Source organism: Triticum aestivum, chromosome 2B (genome assembly GCF_018294505.1).
Source record: "Triticum aestivum cultivar Chinese Spring chromosome 2B, IWGSC CS RefSeq v2.1, whole genome shotgun sequence".
NCBI classification, from domain to species: Eukaryota; Viridiplantae; Streptophyta; class Magnoliopsida; order Poales; family Poaceae; genus Triticum; species Triticum aestivum.
This window is the reverse complement of record NC_057798.1, coordinates 501,322,475-501,347,190: the sequence shown is the minus strand read 5'-3', so window position 1 is coordinate 501,347,190 and position 24,716 is coordinate 501,322,475. Positions and strand designations below refer to the sequence as shown.

The window sequence follows — 24,716 nt, the reverse complement described above, 5'->3', positions numbered from 1 at the left end:
TGAGGTTGCTAACCAAATGCTTATATAAACCAGCAAATGGCCTTGACAAGGTATCATGAAATTCTGATAGTCAATTACGTGTTACAAATAAACATAACTCACACTTGAACGACTACTAAAATACAAAACAAATATCTCACATAAAAAAATTAATGGCATTGAACCAATATTCTGAAGTGTACAACTTTAAGGGGCCACTTTTGACAATCAAAGGAGCTAGCTTTATTCTGAAGGGCTAGCATTACAATTACGACATAGCCTCCTGTCCCTAACCTGCAGGGCAGGTTTGTACATAGGTGTGTTAAAAATTAACCTCTCTAAGAAGAAAAGACAGAGTAAAAGAACAAAAAGCTTGGCTCAACTCAATTTCTGCCAGGAAGCCGATAATCTCTATCTATTATGTTTTTTTGAGTTCCACATCTCCACCAGTACCCGACAATCAGATTCAAAGGCAACATCAGGCCATTCTTCCTTGTTTTAATAGCAATGTAGTAATATAACAGAGGCAACAGAGATGTCAGACAAAAAACAAACTGAAACTCTAAATAGATTATGCATGTTTGGTCTTTAAATGGAGAACGTTTCCCTGATTCTAAGGGAGATGTAGCTGGATGATGATTCTCCATCTGTGACAAGCTAAAACCATGGGGAAGTAATGTAATCATTAGAACAATGTCCATACTGAGAAGCTATTGAATGTTTTTATTCCAGCTTGACATCTACATTGATCTGGAATGCATACTTTCCCTCGTACATTGATAAGATCGACCAGACTAAACCATCCTTGAAAGGTTCCATCACAACAGTTAACCTAGATGGAACACCATATAGAGAAGGCATAGGGATCACGCAAACAGAATTTCTATAGATTGCTTTTCTGTCACAGGTCATTACAAGTAACCTGAATGATAAGCCTTGCTTTCACTACAAGCTCTACAGATTGCTTTGCTAAGGTCTCAAGTATGATTATTAACATAAACTCAACAAACATAAGTATTCAGTTTGATGGTTGTTGGAGCTCAGTTGATTGCCCTCATAATCCTACTGTAAATTGACTTGTGCATCAACCTAAATACTTACGCATGTCTATCTAGCTGTGTACAATTAAGCATGCGAAAAAACAACACATTTTAGGCATCAGTGCCAACTGATCCCTTAAATAATGATATTAATTCTACAAATGAAAATGATAAGGTTTGTTTTTCTCAAGCTGAGGGTGTAAGATGCAAGAATAAAGATATAATGTTAGTCTCTGTTCATCATCTGAGAGGCAGCTATACTAAATCCAACTGAAAAGGCCAACAATAATAAATAGGTAAGCTGCTCACTACTCATGGCTTCATGCATATATCTTCCATGGCTGCCACGGTCCAATTACACTTGAATCAAACAAAGCAACTTCACATGAGTCACCAATGACATCGTTGAACACATCATACATAAGTCAAAAGGATGCAACATACATGGACAGAAAAATATGCATAGAAAAATGGCTGGTGCATATCCCATAGTTAACCACTACCAAAATACAAAATAATCCTGATCCGATCTAATCAAACTCTACTCCTTCCAGCAACAAGCTACATTTGAACTGAATTGCACAAGCAACTAACCTTGTAACCTTCTTGGAAACCTGGATCACCTCCCTGAACCTTGGGTGCACATTAGGGCTTATCTCCATGGGCCTGTTCAAAATCATGTGAACACAGTTAGAACCTTGTCATTCTTTTGATTCCAATGTACCGAGCTTGATCTGGTTTGAGGGCTTCTAGGTCATATTTAGAAATGTCATCTTGTAAACATTTTTAAGCAGAAACCAGGGAACTTAGTGTAGTTACAAAGACACAATGTCTGACCAAGCACCAATGCCAGCTCTAAACGCGGTCACCATTTTTCAGCGGGAACTTAGTTCATATACAATCCGAAAACATGCACTTAAGTTCCCTTCCATCCTACAATCAAAAAAACATGCACGTAAGTTCCCTTCCATATGCAATCTAAGAACATGTACTTAAGCAGGCTAGTCTAAAAACCTGCACTTAAGCAGCTCTAATCCGTCTCTACTCCAGCTCCTTCCTTAATCCACCACCTGCTCCGGCTCCTTCCTCAATCTGCCTCGAATCCCTTGTACCGCATATCCTGAAACAAATCATCATCAATAAACATTAGTATCTTCGATGGAGAATTATGGAGGTATACTCTACCGCAAAGTACCAACCTGAAGTTGAGTAGTGGCCTTAGTGACATAGATCTAAAACTGGTAGGCTCAATAGTTGGCAAGAAACTCTCATATAATTCGATAAAAGGTATGCAAACTTTTTAAGTTAGCAAGTGCTATCAGCTAGCACCATGGCCGTCTCTGTTTGTGTCCGTCGAAATGCTACAGTATAGTACAAAATAAATAATTTTGATGAATACAAAGTAATAATTAATGAGCAGAAGTGTTAAGCTTAATCAATAAAAAGACTAAAGCGCTCCAGCCGAGCCTACGCCTGTCAATGTAAATGTATCATATTCTGTCTACACATTGTGCATACCAATCTCTTCATCATCTCGACCTACACCGCTAACTTATTAAAATCCTATCCATCAAAATTTATCTCATGACAGTATCTAGCACTTATTTGGTCTTACCTGGCTATGTCTGCCGGTCTGACCATCACATGGCCCTCCTCCGAAGAAGCACGCGTTAGCACCATTTAGGGCGTCCATGGTGCAAGACCGGAAATAAGGAGATGCGAGACTAGAAATTCATCCGGCAACAACTACCATTCTTCACAGTTGGAATAAGTTGACAACCGCCACATCGAACCTGTGCTAAAATACATGACCCACCTTCAGTTGCCTGGCTAACTATGGACACGTGAAATGAGTAAGAGAAGATTGATAATTGCATAACCATGAAATTACAACAAGAATAATTCAGGAGAGAGAAGCTACTGAACCCCATTACAGAGGAACAAATTCAGCTTGTCATTTGATTCTTGGCATGGAATGGGATGCCAAATTAAAAATTAATTTATACATCCAAAATTGGACACATTTATGAAAAATCAAATTAACTTTCAGTGTATTCGTATTTTGGAAATCGTCATGTAAAAGGATGACCACTCATGAGAACATATATATATAGAGAGACAAATCAAACAACATGACAGATGCTAGACTGGGTGTCATGACTAATTTACAATTATTGGTAGAGGAACAGATCATAATTTCTTTGCTAAATGGGAAAAAACAACTATTTCATCAGTGATGTATGGTACTGACTTACTATTACCAGTTAACTAATGTCATCAGGCAGACATAGAAATACGAATTAAAAAAATCTTGTCTCATGGATGCCTCCTTATGCTTATGCTCCTCCCACAGGTGCTTAGATCCAACAACATTTCCTCTTCCTGCAGGGAATCAGTATAGATACACATATGTGTGTGAGAGAAAGTAGACACAAAAGTAAGAACACAGAGGGGTGTTGTCCTACGTACCTCTTCCACAATCCACAGTGTGCGTCTTCCTTGTGCTCTCTCTCTCAACCGCTTATGTAGATCCAGACCGAGCACGGGGCAGATTTCGCACGGTGCGACGGAAAATAAGAAAACCGGGCAGCGAGGGGCGGCGTGCTCCAGTGTGGGCCATGCGTGTGTCAGGCGTTGCGGGCGGGCGAGAGGGAGGCACTGAGGAGGACGACGGGGTGGGCACTCTTGGGGAAGGTGGTGTCGCGCGGGGAGGAGGCGGGGAGCGACATCGTCGCGTGGGTAGGAGGGGCAGGCGACGTCGCGTCGGCTGGCGGCCGGGAACGGCGATGCTTTCGGGTAGGTGGTGTCGCGAGGACGGCCGCGGCCGCCGGGAAGCGTCCCCATCCAACCCCACGCGCCAGGCGGCCGTCGGAGCCCGCTCGCCGGCGAGCACTTCCTCAGTCGCCGCCAGGACTCTCCTTCTCTTCCCCTCTCCTCTCCCGAAGATGCGCCGCCGCCCGAGTCGGCTTGACCCGCATCCATCGGCTGGCATCCCAGGCGACCCGTCGCGCGACGAACCTGCCACCGCTCGCCAGCCCAACCGCCCGCCCGCATCTCTAGCGAACAGCGTATGGCGCGGTAGGCGGCGAACGGCGGGAGGGCGGCTAGCGAACGACGGGAGGATGGGGGGAGGCCAAGCTGAGCGGAGGATGATTGGACCGGGGGCGGAGGATGATGCGGGCGGCGAACGGCGGGAGGCGGCGGGAGGATGGGCGGCCCGGCCGTGCTGTGGTGAACGGCTGGCGTGCGGGCGTGGATGAGGAGGAACGGGCGGAAGTCCCTTCTTTTTTTTGCGGGGCGAGCGGGCGGAAGTCGTGCGTGCGTGGTGCGCAACGGTTTCTTTTTGCGAACGGCGGGGTGGGTCAGCGATCGATGGATTAGTGGATTAACCCGTGGCTTGCAGCGTTAAACATCGAAGGATTAGGAGCCATTAGATCTTATAGACGGATGGATCTGATTGTTTGGATCTGCCCCTCTCTTTCTTTTATAGGAGTAGTAGATAATAGCAGCTCCAATGGATTCTCCAAAACGATGTTCTCCAAAAATGTTTTGGAGTGCACTCCAACAAAAATTAGACTCAAAACCACCGCTTCTTTCGATCTAGAACTGCCAAACCGACCCATTTTGAAATATTTTCTGTTTGCTCAAACACTTTCGAGCACACTATTTTTCATCGGCACTTTTCTGCTACTCCTTCCATCCTATAATATAAAAATATTTTTGACACTAATGTAAATGAGACGAAGGGAGTAGTACTTTAAAGACGTGACTTACTTTTTTCTACAAATTCTCATTTTGAGAACGGTTTGTTTACTGCGGTACTACGAGTAACTAGTTTTATCCGATAATTTCTAGCCGTTTATCTTCATAGAAAATGTGTTACATTTTTCCATTTCGAACCACCAACCACCTATCGGCACTTCTGACTATTGTATTCATCTGGTCCATGGATGTTACCCTAACTGTTCAAATGTATTTGAACCATTTCAATAGTTTTGCTGGTTTACCACCGGTGCTTCCGAACCTAGTTTATTTTTTTAAGTAATGGCTAGAGTTTGGACTCTGTATCTTTCTCGAATAACAAACCTTGAGTATCTTTTCATTGTCGGAATGTATTCTCTACAAATATCCTCTCATGCACACTCCGGTTGCGACCATCTCCTACCGTCACAAGTCATTCTACTCTTGCAAGTCACTCCACACCACTCTATCCCACTTCACTCCACTCCATCAATCTTCGCCATTGGGCAATAGAGATTCAAGACACGAAAAGAAGAAATAAGTGTTTTGGTTCCATGTTTTTTTATTCTTTGAAAGCCAAGAATTCCCTTTCTTGAATCCCTACACATTAAATGCATACCTTTGGCGCGGTCGTTGGAGGCTCTTATGTACGCGAGTGGAACCGAACTTTGTAAAAACTGGGTCCCTGATGTCATCCTTTCAGTACATGAACCAAATGATGCGTACTTAGAGTATCTACAGGGGACGCCTCAAACCTGTTGGGGAACGTTGCATGGGAAACAAAAAATTTCCTACGCTCATCAAGATCCAATCTAGGAGATGACCATCTATGAGAGGAGAGGTTGCATCTACATACCCTTGTAGACCGCTAAGAGGAAGCGTTAAGAAACGCGGTTGATGTAGTCGAATGTCTTCGCGATCCAATCACGATCCGTCCCGCGAACTCCCGATCCAAGTGTCGAACGGATGGCACCTCCGCGTTCAACACACAAACGGCTTGATGAGGCCTTCAGGTCCTCGATCCAGCGAGCAATGGTGAAGTAGTAGCTCGAGTCCTCTGGCACCACGACGGCGTGGTGGCGGTGGTGGTGGCGGAATCTCAGCAGAGCTTCGCTAAGCACTACGAAGAGGAAGGGGGATGCGAGGGAGAGGAGAGGCAGCACCGTGGCGTGGAGATGAGCTCTGGGGTGCGGTTGCCCTCTCTTTACCTCTCTATATATAGGGGAAGGGAGGAGGGGGTGGTGCCCCTAGGGTTTCCCCTAGGGGGGGGGGCGGCCAGGGAAGATGGGATCTCCCCTTGGGTGACTTGCCCCCCAAGCTGGGAGGTGGGAAGCCCTAGGGGGCGCCCCAACCCTCCTGGTTACGTGAGATGGGGTGAGGAGGGCGCTCATCCCCTTAGTGGGCTGGTTTGCCCCCTCCCCTTGGCCCATGGCCCCCCAGCACTTGCCGAGGCCCCCTGAAACCCCTTTCGATGACACTGGTTATCACCGGGTACCTCCGGAACAATTTCGGACTCCAATACCCTTTGTCCAATATATTGATGTTCACCTCCGGACCATTTGGAGTTACTCATCACGTCTAGGATTTCATCCAAGACCCCGAACAACCTTCGCTAACCACCATAATGACTCAACTATACTTATATCGTCACCAAACGTTAAGTGTGTAGACCCTGCGGGTTCGAGAACTATGTAGACATGATCGAGACACCTCTACGGTCAATAACCAGTAGTGGGACCTGGATGCCAATATTGGTTCCTACATATTCTACGAAGATCTTATCAGTTGGACCTCGATGTCAAGGATTCAGCTAATCCCGTATGCAGTTCCCTTTGTATATCGGTATGTTACTTGCCCGAGATTCGATCGTCGGTATCTCCATACCTAGTTCAATCTCGTTACCGGCAAGTCTCTTTACTCGTTCCATAATACAAAATCCCGTGACTAACTCATTGGTCACATTTCTTGCAAGCTTATTGTGATGTTGTATTACCGAGTGGACCCTAAGATACCTCTCCGTCATACGGAGTGACAAATCCCAGTCCTGATCCATGCCAACTCAACAGATACCCTCAGAGATACCTGTAGAGCACCTTTATAGTCACCCAATTACGTTGCGACGTTTGGTACACACAAGGCACTCCTCCGGTGTCAGTGAGTTGCATGATCTCATGGTCATAGGAACATATATTTGACATGCAGAAAAACAGTAGCAATAAACTTGATACGATCATATGCTATGTTCATAGTTTGGGTCTTGTCCATCACATCATTCTCCTAATGATGTGATCTCGTTATCAAATGACAACTCATGTCCATGGCTAGGAAACCATAGCCATATTTGATCAATGAGCTAGCTAGGTAGAGGCTTACTAGGGACATGTTGTTGTCTATGTATCCACACATGTATTTGAGTTTCCGGTCAATACAATTATAGCATGGATTATAAACGATTATCATGAACAAGGAAATATAATAATAACCACTTTATTATTGCCTCTAGGGCATATTCCCAACAGTCTCCCACTTGCACTATAGTCAATAATCTAGCATTACATGGTAATGAATCTAACACCCATAGAGTTCTGGTGTTGATCGTCCTTTGCCCATGGAAGAGGTTTAGTCAACGAATCTGCAACATTCAGGTCCGTATGCACTTTGCAAATGTTTATGTCTTCCTCCTTGATATAATCGCGGATGGAATTGAAGCGTCACTTTATGTGTCTGGTCCTCTTGTGAAACCTTGGTTCCTTGGCTAGAGCAATGGCACCAGTGTTGTCACAGAACAGAGTCACCGGGTCTAGTGCACTGGGCACAACTCCAATATCTGTCATGAACTGCTTCATCCAGACACCTTCCTTTGCTGCCTCTAAGGCAACTATGTACTCCGCTTCGCATGTAGAATCAGCTACCATGCTTTGCTTGGAACTGCACCAGCTTATCGCTCCCCCATTTAGAATATATACGTATCCGGTTTGGGACTTAGAGTCATCCGGATCATTGTCAAAGCTTGCATTGATGTAACCCTTTAGGACGAGCTCTTGATCACCTCCATAAATGAGAAACATTTCCTTAGTCCTTTTCAGGTACTTAAGGATATTCTTCACCGTTGTCCAGTGATCCACTCCTGGATTACTTTGAAACCTTCCGGCCATACTTATGGCAAGGCTAACATCCGGTCTTGTGCACAACATCGCATACATGATAGAGCCTATGGCAGATGCATAGGGGATGACACTCATCTTTTCTCTATCCTCTGTAGTCACCGAGCATTGAGTCTAACTCAACTTCACACCTTGCAAAACAGGCAAGAACCCCTTCTTGGACTGATCCATTTTGAACTTCTTCAAAATCCTATCAAGGTATGTGCTTTGTGAAAGTCCTATCAAGCGTCTTGATCTATCTCTATAGATCTTGATGCCTAATATGGAAGCGGGTTCTCCTAGGTCCTTCATTGAAAAACTCTTGTTCAAATATTCCTTCACGTTTTCCAAAAGTTCTATATTGTTTCCAATCAGCAATATGTCATCCACATATAACACCAGAAATGCTATAGAGCTCTCACTCACTTTCTTGTAAATACAAGCTTCTCCATAAACTTGTATAAACCCAAACGCTTTGATCACCTCATCAAAGAGAATATTCCAACTCCGAGATGCTTGCACCAGCCCATAAATGGATCGCTGGAGCTTGCACACTTTGTCAGCATTCTCTGGATCCGACAAAACCTTCCGGTTGTATCATATACAACTCTTCCTTAAGGAAACCGTTAAGGAACGCTGTTTTGGCATCCATCTGCCAGATTTCATAATCGAAAAATGCAGCTATTGCCAACATGATTCTGACAGACTTAAGCATCGCTACGGGTGAGAAAGTCTCATCGTAGCCAACTCCTTGAACTTGTGAAAACCCCTTTGCCACAAGTCCAGCTTTATAGACGGTGACATTACCGTCCGCGTCCATCTTCTTCTTGAAGATCCATTTATTCTAAATGACCTTTCGCCCTTCTGGTAATACTTCCAAAGTCCATACTTTGTTTCCATACATGGATCCCATCTCGGATTTCATGGCCTCTAACCATTTGTCTGAATTCGGGCCCACCATCGCTTCTCCATAGCTCGTAGGTTCATTGTTGTTGCTGTCCAACAACATGACCTCCAAGACAGGGTTACCGTACCACTCTGGAGTAGTACGTATCCTTGTCAACCTACGAGGTTCAATAGTAACTTGATCCGAAACATCAAAATCACCATCATTAGCTTCCTCTTCAACTGACGTAGGTGTCATATATACATCTTTCTGCACTGCACTACTCACTGGTTGAAGTAAAGGTGCAACAACCTCATCAAGTTCTATTTTCCTCCCACTCAATTCTTTCGAGAGAAACTCTTTCTCGAGAAATGACCTGTTCTTAGCAACAAATACTTTGCCCTCAGATCTGAGATAGAAGGTATACCCAATCGTCTCCTTTGGGTATCCTATGAAGACACATTTGTCGGCTTTGGGTTCGAGCTTTTCTGGTTGAAGCCTTTTGACATAAGCATCACAACCCCAAACCTTAAGGAACGACAACTTAGGTTTCTTGTCAAACCACAGTTCATACGGTGTCGTTTCTACGGACTTAGATGGTGCCCTTATTTAAAGTGAATGCAACTGTCTCTAATGCATAACCCCAAAACAATAGTGGCAGATCAGCAAGAGACATCCTAGAACGCACCATATCCAATAAGGTACGATTACGACGTTCAGACACACCATTATGCTGTGGTGTTCCAGGTGGCATCAACTGTGAAACAATTCCACATTGTCTTAATTGACTGCCAAACTCATAACTCAGATATTCTCCCCCGTGATCGGATCGTATGAATTTAATCTTCTTGTTACGATGATTCTCAACTTCACTATGAAATTGCTTGAACTTTTCAAACGTTTCAGGCTTATGCTTCATCAAGTAAATATACCCATATCTACTCAAGTCATCGGTGAAGTTGAGAAAGTAACAATATCTACCGCGCGCATCAATGCTCATCGGACCACACACATTAGTATGTATGATTTCCAAGAAGTCACTTGCCTGTTCCATTGTTCTGGAAAATGGAGTCTTAGTCATCTTAAGATGACCATGAGGCATGGTTTGCATGTGTCAAGTGATTCAAAATCAAGTGACTCCAAAAGTCCATCAACATGTAGTTTCTTCATGCACTTTACGCGAATATGACCTAAGCGACAGTGCCACAAGAAAGTGGTATTATCATTATTAACTCTACATATTTTGGCATCAATGTTATGAACATGTGTATCATTGCTATCGAGATTCAATAATATAAACCCCCTTACAATGGGTGCATGACCATAAAAGATATTACCCATATAAATAGAACAACCATTATTCTCTAATTTAAATGAGTAATTGTCTCACATTAAATAAGATACAAATATAATGTTCATGCTCAACGCATGCACTAAATAACAATTATTCAGGTTCATCACTAATCCCGATGGTAATCAAAGAGCGAGCATGCCGACGGCGATCACATCAACCTTGGAACCATTTCCCACGCACATCGTCACTTTGTCCTTTGCCAGCCTCCATCTATTCCATAGTTCCTGTTTTCAGTTGCAAATGTGAGCAACCGAGCCGGTATCAAATACCTAGGCACTACAACGAGAGTTGGTAAGGTACACATCAATAACATGTATATCATATATACCTTTGTTGACGTTGGCCCCCTTCATGTCGGCCAGATACTTGGGGCAGTTTCGCTTCCAGTGGCCAGTTCCCTTGCAATAGAAGCACTCAATTTCTGGCTTGGGTCCAGCCTTGGGTTTCTTCACGGAGGAGCAACTGTTTTCCACCCTTCTTGTAGTTTCTCTTCTTTCCGTTGCTCTTCTTGAAACTAGTGGTTTTATTCACCATCAACACTTGATGATCCTTATGGATGTCTAACCCAGTGACTTTCAGCATCGCGAATAGCTTGGAGACTCACTTGTTCATCCCTTGCATGTTATAGTTCAACACAAAGCTCTTGTAGCTAGGTGGTAGTGATTGAAGAACTCTGTCAGTGACAGCCTCTGGCGGGAGCTCAATTCCCAATTTAGCCAGACGGTTGTAGTACCCAGACATTCTGAGTATGTGCTCACTGACAGACCCGTTCTCCTCCATCTTGCAAGCATAGAACTTATCAGAGGTATCATACCTCCCGATCCGGGCATTCTTCTCAAAGATAAACTTCAACTCTTAAACATCTCATATGCTCCATGACGTTCAAAGCGCCTTTGAAGTCCCGGCTCTAAGCCATACAACATGGCGCACTGAACTATTGAGTAGTCATCAACACGTGACTGCCAGACGTTCACAACGTCCATAGTCACTGGAGGGGGTGGCGCACCAAACAGTGCATCAAGGACATAAGACTTATGGGAAGCCGTGAGGATAATCCTCAGATTACGGGCCCGGTACACAAAGTTACTTCCATCATCTTTCAGCTTAGCTTTATCTAGGAACACATTGAAATTTAGGGGAGCTACTGTGCGAGCCATTGATCTACAACATAAATTTGCAAAGGCAACTTTAGACTATTGTTCATGATAATGAGTTCAATTAATCATATTACCTAAGAACTCCCACTCAAATCAACATCCATGTAGTTGTCCGAGTGTAACACGATCCAAATTCACCAACCCAAGTCCGATCATCACGTGAGATGAGGTGGTTTCAATGGTGAACATCTCTATGGTCATCATATCTGCTATATGACTCGTGCTCGACCTTTCGGTCTCTTGTGTTCCGAGGCCATGTCTGTACATGCTAGGCTCGTCAAGTTTAACCCAAGTGTTCCGCATGTGCAACACTAGCTTGCACCCGTTAGATGTGAACTTATAGTCTATCACACCCGATCATCACGTGGTGCTTCGAAACGACGAACTTTCGCAACGGTGCACACTTGGGGTGAACACAGTTTTATCTTGAAATTTTAGTGAGGGATCACCTTATAATGCTACCATCGTCCTAAGCAAAATAAGATGCACAAAAGGATTAACATCACATGCAAACCATAAGTGACATGACATGGCCATCGACTTGTGCTTTTGATCTCCATCTCCAAAGCACTGGCATGATCTCCATCGTCACCAACATGACACCATGATCTCCATCATCGTGTCTCCATCCTTTATAGTCACCCAATTACATTGCGACGTTTGGTACACACAAGGCACTCCTCCGGTGTTAGTGAGTTGCATGATCTCATGGTCATAGGAACATATATTTGACATGCAGAAAAATGATAGCAATAACTTGATACGATCATATGCTACGTTCATAGTTTGGGTCTTGTCCATCATATAATTTTCCTAATGATGTAATCCCGTTATCAAATGACAACTCATGTCCATGGCTAGGAAACCATAGCCTATTTTGATCAACGAGCTAGTCCAGTAGAGGCTTACTAGGGACATGTTGTTGTATGAATCCACACATGTATTTGAGTTTCTGGTCAATAAAATTATATCATGGATAATAAACGATTATCATCAACAAGGAAATATAATAATAACCACTTTATTATTGCTTCTAGGTCATATTTCCAACAAAACCATCCCTCATACATCCGCGGACACGCCCGGTCAGTGACCGGACAGGAGAGAGAAGAAAAAAGTGACCCAACCGGACCCCTCATATCATCCCTATACGCCTGGGCTGTCCGCGAACCCTCATATCCATCTCAAATATGGTGAGCATATGAGGGCTCGCGGACACGCCCGGGCATTCCGCCATGTAGGACGCATCCCCACCCCGAACCACATTTTCTCTTTCTTTATTCATTCTTTTACTTCTCTCTCTTCATCTCCATCAAACACGTCAAGTGACCGGACATATGAAGAGAAAAATGAGGAGTGTGGCTGTGCCGACGGATAAATAGGAGCTCAAAACGGACACGCCCGGTCATTGACCGGGCGCATCCGCGGACGTTTAAGGGGTCATATTTGCTATGTCCGACTGTAGATGCTCTTAGCACGGTTGTTGGAGACCTGTATGTACACAACCGCGACTAGTCTTGGTAACCTCCTGGGTAAAGCTATCAGGCCCTCACTGCATGAACCAAATGCATGATGTGTACTTAGCGCGGTCATTGGAGACCCATATGTGTACATGAGTGAGATCAAACTTTGTAACCTGTTGGATCCAATATGTCAGCCTCTCAACACATGAACCAGATTGTTAGACTAAATGTTTCTTTGCCTTATTCTCATGGTTGGTTTGTAAAACTAGATGGTTTGTGGTAAGCGTATGCAATCGTTGCAGGGACGCATGCGTGTTTATATAGCACAACGAGAACATGATCGGTAGGTTGTTGGAGTCTTGACCCATCCTCCAAGCTATACAAGAGATAGAGTCAAATCTACTAACAACCTACCTGGTTTACAAGATATACACGCTGAAAGGATCGATATAGTTGACTAGAGGGGGTGTGAATAGGCAGCTAACAATTTTTTAGCTTTTCTTTACCAAATTAAACTTTGCATCAAAGTAGGTTGTCTAAATATGCAACTAGGTGAGCAACCTATATGATGCAACAACAATAAGTACACAAGCAAGCAAGGCATACAACACAAATAAGCTTGCACAAGTAAAGGCACGAGATAACCAAGAGTGGAGCCGATGGAGACGAGGATGTGTTACTGAAGTTCCTTCCTTTTGAGGGGAAGTACATCTCCGTTAGAGCGGTGTGGAGGCAAAATGCTCCCCAAGAAGCCACTAGGGCCACTGTATTCTCCTCACGCCCTCACACAATGCGAGATGCCGTGATTCCACTATTGGTGCCCTTGAAGGCGGCAACCAAACCTTTACAAACAAGGTTGGGGCTATCTCCACAACTTAATTAGAGGCTCCCAACGACACCACGAAGCTTCACCACAATGGATTATGGCTCCGCGGCAACCTCAACCGTCTAGGGTGCTCAAACACCCAAGAGTAACAAGATCCGCTAGGGATTAGTGGGGGGAATCAAATTTCTCTTGGTGGAAGTGTAGATCGGGGCCTTCTCAACCTATCCCGAGCAAATCAACAAGTTTGATTGGCTAGGGAGAGAGATCGGGCGAAAATGGAGCTTGGAGCAACAATGGAGCTTTTGGGGGATGAGGTGAGTCAACTTTGGAGAAGAAGACCCCCTTTTATAGTGGGGGGAACAATCCAACCGTTACCCCCCCCCCCAAGCAGCCCCGCAGAGAGCGGTACTACCGCTGGGGTGGGCGGTACTACGGCTGAGGCCAGCGGTACTACCGTCCCACCTAGCGGTACTGCCGCGCAAAGGAGGGGAGCGAGGTCCTAGACCCTGAGTGGTACTACCGCGGTGGTAAGGGCGGTACTATCGCCTCTACTGCCGCAACTAGTGCCGCAAAACCCGACACGAGAAAAAGGGCCCTCGAGTCGAGGTGGTAGGAGCATGGAGCCGCAGCGGTACTATGGAGGAGGGCTCCAAGTGGTACTACCGCTGAGGAGCGGTACTATCGCTTGTTGCACACGTGCGATACTACCGCTGTGGCCCGTGGTACTACCGCTGGGACCAAGGGATGCTCAAAAGAAGGGGAAAGAGCTCTCCATTGAAGAGGAAAGGCTCAGAGGGTGTGACAAGGATGTGTACGTGTTGATTCCACCCAAGCCTTACCAAAGCGAACCCCCTCTTGATAGTACGGTGACCCCTATGAAACTAGTCCACCAACATAGAAATGAAAGAGCTGCATCATCTTGAATAACACTCCGAGGGGAGGGAATCGTCTCGTGCCAAAGGATGAATCTCTGAAAAACTCAACGCACATGATTAGTCCGCAAAAGCATCGTCATCAATCACCAAAACACCTTAGGGATAAATATGCCATTAAAATCTCCCCCTTTTTGGTGAATTGATGACAAAACAGGATTTGCACAAACGGGAAAAGACATAGGACATAAGCAAACCCCACAACTCTAAAACATAGACGCCCCCCTAGATGTGTGCTTTCTAGATAAGTGCTTTGTACTGCACTGCACACATACTAGGATCAACACTCCCCCTATATTTTAGAGACCAACCACCTAAGCATGATATATGAGAGCAGGGTATATAACAGGATAAGCATGCAACTCATAAGGTACCAAAGTACTAGATAGACATAGATAAAGATAATATAAATATAAGGTAGCATATGTCTCACACCATATGTTGGGAACCTAGGTCTCACTGGCACAAAACCAAACAAAGCAAATGGAGAGAAAACACAACGACACCACAAAGATACACTCACAACTGAACAAACGACACAAATCCCTAAACTCTCTCCCCCTTTGGCATCGAGACATTGAAAAGGCAAAGAGTGCTGCTACAACTCCAGGTGATAGCAAGCTGAGGATCTCGAACATCATATCTCAGCGGGATCGTCGGCACCGCCGTCATCGGTCGGAAACTGCTCGGCGTCTGAATCTGTCCACGGGCAGTGCTGCTGAATCCACTCCTCCTCCTCAGTTATCTGGCCCTCAGATCCACTGTTAACGATCGCACCCAACTGACGCATGAGCTCCTTGTGACGTCCCCTGGCCTTCTTCTCAGCCACATGAGTCATGTACTGACCATGAGACTCCATGCAGAAAAGCTTCTTCATCTTGAGATTGAGCTTCTTTGCCCAAGAGGGCTCTGCCCTAGAAGGATCATAGTCAGCGTCATCATCAGCCTCAGCCTCGTCCTCGGTCTCCATGGCAGTAGCAGAAGATGTACCCCCAGTTTTAGGGACCGGGGTGCCCCAGTTGTCCTTCTTCCTCAGACGCTTGATCTCATGAGACACCAACTCTCCAGTCTCCAGCATAACCTTGGAATAGACCTGATCCCAGGCCTTCTCAATGAGCAACATGATGAATGGTCCATAGATTGGGCACTTACGCTCAGAGATAGCAGATAAGAGCTCAGACCACATAACATGAGAAATGTCCAAGGACTCACTAGTGTTTGCTTCCTTCTCATGCTGGCAGAAGAGAAGCATGTCCACGAGATAGGAGTGGACCATCTCCAGATTCCCGATACAAGGGAAGAGAGTCTCACGGAAGACACGGTGAAGAATGTCCAGAAAGGCAGGCAACTCATAGGTTTCCTTCTTAGTGTCGGGGTTGATCTTCATAAAGCAGTAGGGGTAGAGGGCTTTCTTGTGAGTGGAGGTTGCATTGCGGTGAGGGCGAAAGCCGACAGGAGTCTCAAGCCCGTGATCTTCCACCGCAAGTAACTCCATGAAGGCCTTCCACTTCACAGAAAGCAACTTGCCATTTGTCATCCAAGTCAGAGTCCTGTCCTCATCAGTCCCTAGATGGATAGTGGCATAGAATTGAGCCACTATATCTGCATCAAAGTCCTTGTTTAACTCCATGATTCTGAGAATGTTCAGCTGAGAGCACATCTGAAGGGTGATAGAGGCGGGGGTGTCCCGATCTTTCGATGAGATGATAACTATCGATTTGGTGGAGCCGACTTTGATGATCCGACTACGAACGTGCACGACGTTGCGCCTTAGCAATCGCTAAACCAATCTCCTGAGGTTATTGACCACGCCGGAGCACGATCAACCTGACCACGAAGGTCTATTCCCGCAAGCAATCGAAGAACGAGCAAGAATAGGATAAAAGCAATCTGAATATTGCAAATATATATGAAGTATTGATAATGGTGGGGATCCGTAAGCGGTCTTGGTCTGGTCGTTGGACACAAACGAAGTACATGAAGTTGCAATGACTAACTTTTAACTAAACAAATCCCAAGGAAAAAGCTACTAGATGGATCTACTTATATAGGAGCAAGGGGTGGCGGCCAAGGAGGTGGGAGGACGTCCCAAGGCAGCCTAAAACTAACCCTAGGTCGTACAAGACCAATGGGCCCAAGTGGAGGTGACGTAACACCTTTGGACTTGTAGTTTGACTCGGATTCTGGTGCAGCGTCAGATTGTTTCGTCCATAACTCAACGCTCCGGACGGATTTTAAGGCGATTCCAATTGTGCTGGAAAGAGCATGAAATCTACTTTCCAACAAAAAAAGAATCACCCAATTCGGAGTCCGTATGAAAAAGTTGTTGTCGTTTTGAGTCAGGTATGTCTGTGCAGTCCGAATCTGAATCCAGAACGTGAGAGACTTGGACTCTATCTTCTCTTGGCCCAAAAGTGACGTGAGAAGACTTTTTGAACAGCACCTAAACTTCTTCTTTTCCCTTATCTTCATATGTGGATTGTACAAATGTTTCATACACCTGCAATTAGACAAAACACAAAAGTATGTGAAGTATTTTTGTTCTGGATAACATAAATATATTATTGAATAGTTTGCACTAGAAATCACCTGACAAATATGCATGTATGCAATACTTTTGGTCTTATCCAAGGTAGTCATGTCCTCATCATCCTCCCCTTCTTGAAAACAAAGCCGTCCTCGGCGTTGCTTAATCTGAAATGTGACTAACAAAAGAGACAAGGTGTACATGTTGTATATGTATACGTCATCCATTTTTACTTCCCTTGATTTTTGCATATATGACACATGAATAGATGAGTAATTTGCATAGTTCATAAAATCTAAAGCCAACAAATTAGCACAAGAACTAGAAGGCATGAAAATATTGCAACTCAGTTTGCACATATAAGTGAAGCTCTTATTTATTTCAAAAGATTGACAATGTTCATCATTAAACCATCCCAACATTGGTGAATAAACCTTATTTGAATCAAATTTACATGCTACAACATGCTTAGATAAGCAAACATGCAATGAGTCATTCGACACAGAATCATCACCAAGATTAGAGGTCATAATTAAACATTGATTCTTTTGCATCAACAGTTAATTCAATGGGTGCTCTCAAAATTGTTGGTATTTCAGTTGTTTGATCACATGGCAAAGTCAAATTATCAATATAATCCTCTAAAATAGGTGGTGTGATCAAAGTAGTGGGTAGCTCAACACATGATGTATTCAAGTTAACTAGGCATGCATCATTCTCATGTAAAAGTGAAAAATCTGTACCTTTGTCATTACCTCTTATAGTCAACTCAAATGATGCAGGCACTCTCGATGGTGATGTGTCACATGGTGGAGATGATGTAGTCCTCGCAACAACGGATGTGGTTGTCATAGTACGCCTAGTAGTTGAATAAACATCTGTATCAACAGTTGGAATGTGCACCGTGCCTTGTTCTCCTTGTGGGCAACACGTCGTTTTATTTCCTGTTCAGCTTTGCAAGCAAGACGAAACAAATGGTCCATAGGATAACACTCTTCATGAATTAGTATCTCCTGAATATTATGGTTTAATCCTCCCCAAAATCTATCCATAAAATCTTCTTCACTTTCTTCTAAAAATGAGTGCAACAAGGTAGTTTGTAAATCATCATAATATTTTGTTACGGTGTCACTACCTTGTTTTAAATGTTCCAGTTTTTTAATCATGCCACGAGTATAATAAACATCGACGAATCTATCTCTCATGACATGTTTTAAATCATCCCAAGTATTAGGTACATAATCAGGGTGTAACCGACAAAATTCACTCCACCAAACTAGAGCATAACCAGTGAAAGAACCAACCGCAATCGTAACTTTTTACGTTCATCAAAATTATGGGAAGCAAATATATTATTTATGTCTAACTCCCATTCAATATATAAAGCTGGTCTAAAACGGCCATTAAATGGTGGTATAGAAACATGAACCTAATCATGTGCATTTGGATGTTTGTGCACCTCTCGTGACGGTTGTGGTATTTGCATAGGTGGTGGCATGTCTCCCGCGATCGACAAAGCCCATGAATTGACTCTGGATCCTGTCATGATTAGTAGAACAAGAAAAAAAATCCAAAAATAATGTTCCTATAACTACTAGGATGTGGTGGTAAAATGCTCACAGTAAAGCAAATATCAATGTCTTACAAGTTCTTACCATGCAGCAGGCAGTGATCGGCAACCAGCGGTGTAAAGTAACTCCTAATATTGAGTAAAGCGATTGCCAGGGGAGCGTACGTATCCGGTGTAGAAATATGTGGAGCTGGATTGGCTATATATGGTAGCAAAAGATTAGCAATAATCAATTCAAAGATGCAATGTTGAATAAACGCTCAACGACGGTATTGTGCTGGTCCTAGGCTAGACCGGACTAGAGACGCGAGCCTAGAACACTAATGAGGTCACGGCGTAGCACAACTAGCATCAATGAAGGATAGTAAGTAGCTCTTGACAGCAAGATATAAGTGAAGATAATGATGAAAAACAACTGCCAAGCAGGATATACAACAACTCTCTCTCCAACTTTTCTCTTCAAAAGTTTGAGCCAATTTTATGATAAATTCTTTCAAAGAATGCTACTAACTCAAGCTTTCCAATGCAAAAAGAATCACTCAATTCCGAGTTGATATGAGGAGTCAAAGAATTCTAAAACTGGCCTGAAAAATTAGAACAAGTTGTGTTCACGAACTTCATAGGACAAAAATACCTATTTAGAATCCGATTTTGAGGTGTCAAATATTGAACTAGCTTCTGCAACTATTTAGATGCGGCTCGTCACTAGCTTCAATTTGAGTACTCACGGATTTAAAACGGACTTCGTATGAGAAAGATACACCTGTTTTATTGAACAGTGCGCAAAACAGATTCCAATCCGAATTCAGCTACGAGATTGAGTCTAGATAGATCTGAACTTTGTTTTTTCTCTCTTTTTTTTTCCTCACACTTTTTTTTCTTTTTCTTTCTCTCTTTTTTTCTTCTTTTTTTTCTTTCCTTTTTTTCTCTCTCTTTTTTTCTCTATCTTTTTTTTCTCCCTCTTTTCAAGACAAACTAGATAAGATGCAGATTGGATCAGACGAAGATGTGAATGACCTCAACTAGGATTATGACAATAAACAGTGCGTAGCACGTGGTGGAAATTGATGGATGAGATGATGGACAGCGGAAGGGATAATGATGCAGCGGCGACGTGACTAATGTGAACAGAACTCGAAACTCTAAAGGAACTAGACACTAAGACCAGCAAGTCGACACGACGATGCAACCGATAATTCAATAATGCATACAATGAAAAGAAAATTGCAAATGCTCAGACTGGCTTGGACAAAGGATGAATAGATCTAACTTTTTTTTGTGGCTTTTTCTTGGACAATAGGTAAGAAAATAAATCTAATCTAGGAAAACTGGAAATTCTCACCGAGCAACCTCAAAACTGATACCACTTGATAGAGGCGGGGGTGTCCCGATCTTTCGATGAGATGATAACTATCGATTTGGTGGAGCCGAATTTGACGATCCGACTACGAACGTGCACGACGTTGCGCCTTAGCAATCGCTAAACCAATCTCCTGAGGTTATTGACCACGCCGGAGCACGATCAACCTGACCACGAAGGTCTATTCCTGCAAGCAATTGAAGAACGAGCAAGAATATGATAAAAGCAATCTGAATATTGCAAATATATATGAAGTATTTATAATGGTGGGGATCCGTAAGCGGTCTTGGTCTAGTCGTTGAACACAAACGAAGTACACGAAGTTGCAATGGCTAACTTTTAACTAAACAAATCCCAAGGAAAAAGCTACTAGATGGATCTACTTATATAGGAGCAAGGGGTGGCGGCCAAGGAGGTGGGAGGACGTCCCAAGGCAGCCTAAAACTAACCCTAGGTCGTACAAGGCCAATGGGCCCAAGTGGAGGTGACGTAACACCTTTGGACTTGTAGTTTGACTCGGATTCTGGTGCAGCATCAGATTGTTTCGTCCATAACTCAACGCTCCGGACGGATTTTAAGGTGATTCCAATTGTGCTGGAAATATCATGAAATCTACTTTCCAACAAAAAAAGAATCACTCAATTCGGAGTCCGTATGAAAAAGTTGTTATCGTTTTGAGTTAGATATGTCTGTGCAGTCCGAATCTGAATCCAGAACGTGAGAGACTTGGACTCTATCTTCTCTTGGCCCAAAAGTGATGTGAGAAGACTTTTTGAACAGCACCTAAACTTCTTCTTTTCCCTTATCTTCATATGTGGATTGTACAAATGTCCCATACACCTGCAATTAGACAAAACACAAAAGTATGTGAAGTATTTTTGTTCTGGATAACATAAATATATTATTGAATAGTTTGCACTAGAAATCACCTGACAAATATGCATGTATGCAATACTTTTGGTCTTATCCAAGGTAGTCATGTCCTCATCAAAGGGCTTCACCAAAGTACTCAGGATCCTTCTCCATAAAGTCTGTGTTGATGGAGCGCACATCAACATAGAGATTCTTCTTGGCCTTGATCACATCAAAGAAGATGGCAAACTGAAAGTGGTTCCAGAACGGACAATTGACCAAAGTGGGTTCTTGGTCTTCCACATAGGGGTTGCGGCGACGCCTTGCCCAGAACTCCTTGGCATTCATTTCAGGCACAGTTTTGCCCTTTGGCTTCGGCTTGACGGTAGACTTGTTCTTTAGTTGAGGTGGAGGTGGAGCACTTGAGGAAGCACCTGCTGGCGGCGGTGGAGCACTAGAGGAACCACCTGCTGACTCAGATGTGCGGTAGTGCTTCGACGTTGCACGACCGGGATTGACTCGACGAGCTTGCTGCTCAGGATGTTCATCACCTGGAACCAAACACATGAACACACGAAACAACCAGAAAGAATGAGCATAAGCCAACAAACACAACAAAAGAGATCAGGAAATGGTAGGAACATGATGGAACTGGGCAAGCAGCGGTAGTATCGTGACCCGAAAGCGGCAGCACCTCTCGAGCAGTAGTACCGCGCCAATGGGAGCGGTAGTACCGCTCGAAACGGGGAAACGGCAGTTCCCTACTGTCGTGGTCAAATCCGGCACTACCGGCCTGCCAAATTCAAACATACTCCTACCAAACACTAATCCAAATAGTCTAGTTGCCTTCTCCAACCTACTCAAGCCTAGGTTTAGCCAAAAATCGAGAGATGCAACCACTATTGCCCCTAAGACACTAGATCTGAAATCTAGACAAAAAGAGAGGAGGAACGGGGGCAATACCGGCATCCATGGCAAGAGGACGAGGTGGGGATCGACTCCACCGAAGGAAATGGAGAGGGACGGCCTGGATAAGAAGGCCCGCCGGAGCCCTCCCGCGGTGAGGCGTTGCTGGAGAGACGAATAGGAATGAGGGGGCGGAGCGAATGGGTATGGGGGAGAAGAAAAACCTCCCCTGCCCCGATATAACCCCCTGGTCCCGCCCCTCAGCGGTAGTACCGCGCTGGTGGGCGGTAGTACCGCTTGTCAACATAAGCGGTAGTACCACGCACCACCAGCGGTAGTACCGCCCAGCAAGGCACATCAACTAGACAACAAACGGCTTTTCTCAAAAAGGAGAGAAAACCAACGACAAGAAGAGGAGGAAAAACTCGGCAGCAAACACACTAGCAAGGGGACAAGAAACACCTCTTCAAGAGAGGGCGGTGGCCGAGGCCACCTATGTTTGAGCAAAGAGGTATGGCGCCGCCAATATTTTAACCTTGGGCCCATGACCGAAACTCGTTCTTGAAGCACAAGTACCATAAAAATGGTTAATGTGAAAGACTTGATCAATTTATGCATAATGCGGGGAAGGAGAGTTCATTGAGAGAACAACACTCCCTTTATGTCCATGCCTACACCTAAACTAGACAACACGTTGAATGTGGTGGGATGTGCATGGGTTCAAGATACATTGCTCGAATCAATGATATTTAGCTCATGCCTTAACTCGCAAAATCTTGCTTCATCCAAGGGCTTCATGAAAATATCTGCAAGGTTATCATGAGTGTTGACATACTTGAGCTCGATCTCCCCTCGCCTAATGTGATCCCGGATGAAGTGATACCGAATCTCAATATGCTTTGTCTTGAAATGTTGCACCGGGTTGAGAGAAATCTTGATGGCACTTTCATTGTCACACCAAAGAGGCACTTTGTCACAAATACATCGTACTCCTTTAAAGTTTGCCTCATCCATAAGAGTTGTGCACAACAACTACCGGCCGCCACATATTCCGCTTCGGTGGACGAGAGAGACACACAACTTTGCTTCTTGGAAGACCAACTCACCAAAGAGCAACCAAGAAATTGGCACCCTCCAGAAGTGGACTTCCTATCCACTTTGTCTCCCGCCCAATCGGAATCCGTATATCCTTCAAGCTTGAAGTTTGCTCCTCTTGGGTACCATAAGCCAAAGTTTGGGGTATGAGCCAAATATCGAAAGATTCGCTTGACCGCCACAAAGTGGCTTTCCTTCGGTGCGGCTTGAAACCGTGCACACATTCCCACACTCAACATGATATCCGGTCTAGATGCACAAAGGTAAAGCAAGGAGCCAATCATGGAGCGATATACCTTTTGATCCACCGCTTTACCATTGGGATCAATGTCAAGTTGGCACTTGGTGGGCATTGGAGTAGAAGCCGGCTTGACATCACTTAGCTTGAATCTTTTTAGCATGTCTTGAGTGTATTTGGCTTGGTTTATGAAGGTACCTTCTCTTCTTTGCTTGATATCGAAACCGAGGAAGAACTTCAACTCTCCCATCGAAGACATCTTGAACTTAGAGGTCATGAGAGCGGCAAATTCCTCATTGAAAGCTTTGTTAGGGGAACCAAAGATAATATCATCAACATATAGTTGGCACACAAACAACTCCCCTTTGACCTTCTTAGTAAAAAGAGTGGGATCGATTTGCCCAACCTCAAATCCACGATCTTGCAACAACTCGGTAAGGTGGTCATACCACGCACGTGGGGCCTGCTTAAGGCCATAGAGTGCCTTATCGAGTTGATACACATGATCGGGAAGTAGGGATCCTCGAACCCGGGGGGTTGCTTGACATAAACCAACTCATTAATAGGACCATTAAGAAAAGCACTCTTTACATCCATTTGTTGTAACTTAAAGTTGTGATGGGAAGCATAAGCAATCAACAAACGAATGGATTCAAGGCGAGCAACGGGAGCAAAGGTTTCACCGTAGTCGATACCCTCGACTTGGGAGTAGCCTTGTGCGACCAATCTTGCCTTGTTGCGAATGATGGTCCCATGAGCATCTTGCTTGTTCTTGAATATCCACTTGGTTCCAATGACATTGTGGTTCCCCAATGGCCTTGGTACCAATCTCCACACCTTGTTGTATTCGAAGTTGTTGAGTTCTTCATGCATGGCATTGAGCCAATCCGGATCTTCGAGCGCCTCATAGACCTTTTGGGGTTCAACACAAGAGACAAACGCGTGATGTTCACAATAGTTTGCTAATTGTCTACGAGTGCTTACCCTCTTTCTTAGGCTTCCAACCACATTCTCCATGAGATGACCTTTGGTGGTGAGCTTGGAAGCAATCTTCACGGCACGATGCTCTAATTCCTCCTCGGATGTGGAAGGAGGAGGGTTAACTTGATTATCTTGAGCGCCGTCTTGAGCTTGTTCTAGATCTTGAGCTTGCTCTTGATCTTGAACTTGCTCGAGGGGGAGAACTTGACCTTGGGCATCATTTGGTGGTTCACCACCATCTTGAGGTTGATCTTGCCCTTGGTCTTGTTCATGAGGTTGAGGGCCTTCACTTTGTTCTTCGGAAGCGTGTGGGTCTTGGGTTGGTGATGGCTCCACTTGAGTGGAGCATTGTCCTTCTCCTTCGGCCACAAGGGGTTCCTCAATGGGTAGGATATGACCCACACCCATTCTTCTTATGGCTTGGGGAGGAATTTCATCACCTACATCACAAGTACCACTTTGCTCCACTTGGGAGCCGTTATTTTCGTCAAACTCCACGTTACACGTCTCCTCAATGAGTCCGGTGGACTTGTTGAGGACACGGTAAGCATGAGAGTTTGTAGCATAACCAACAAATATGCCCTCATAAGCTCTAGCCTCAAATTTAGACAAACGAACACCTTTCTTGAGAATGAAACACTTACACCCGAACACCCGGAAGTACTT

At 44.4% G+C, this 24,716-nt stretch overlaps 1 long non-coding RNA gene across 1 annotated transcript; it reads right to left on the bottom strand.

The window, feature by feature from the left end:
• On the bottom strand, positions 1–2,628 carry LOC123045695 (uncharacterized). The gene is made up of 3 exons (XR_006421553.1): positions 2,219–2,628; positions 2,034–2,139; positions 1–1,952 (listed from the first exon to the last, which is right to left on the bottom strand). It is a non-coding gene; the product is annotated as an uncharacterized lncRNA (long non-coding RNA).
• Between the last annotated feature and the right edge of the window lie 22,088 nt (positions 2,629–24,716).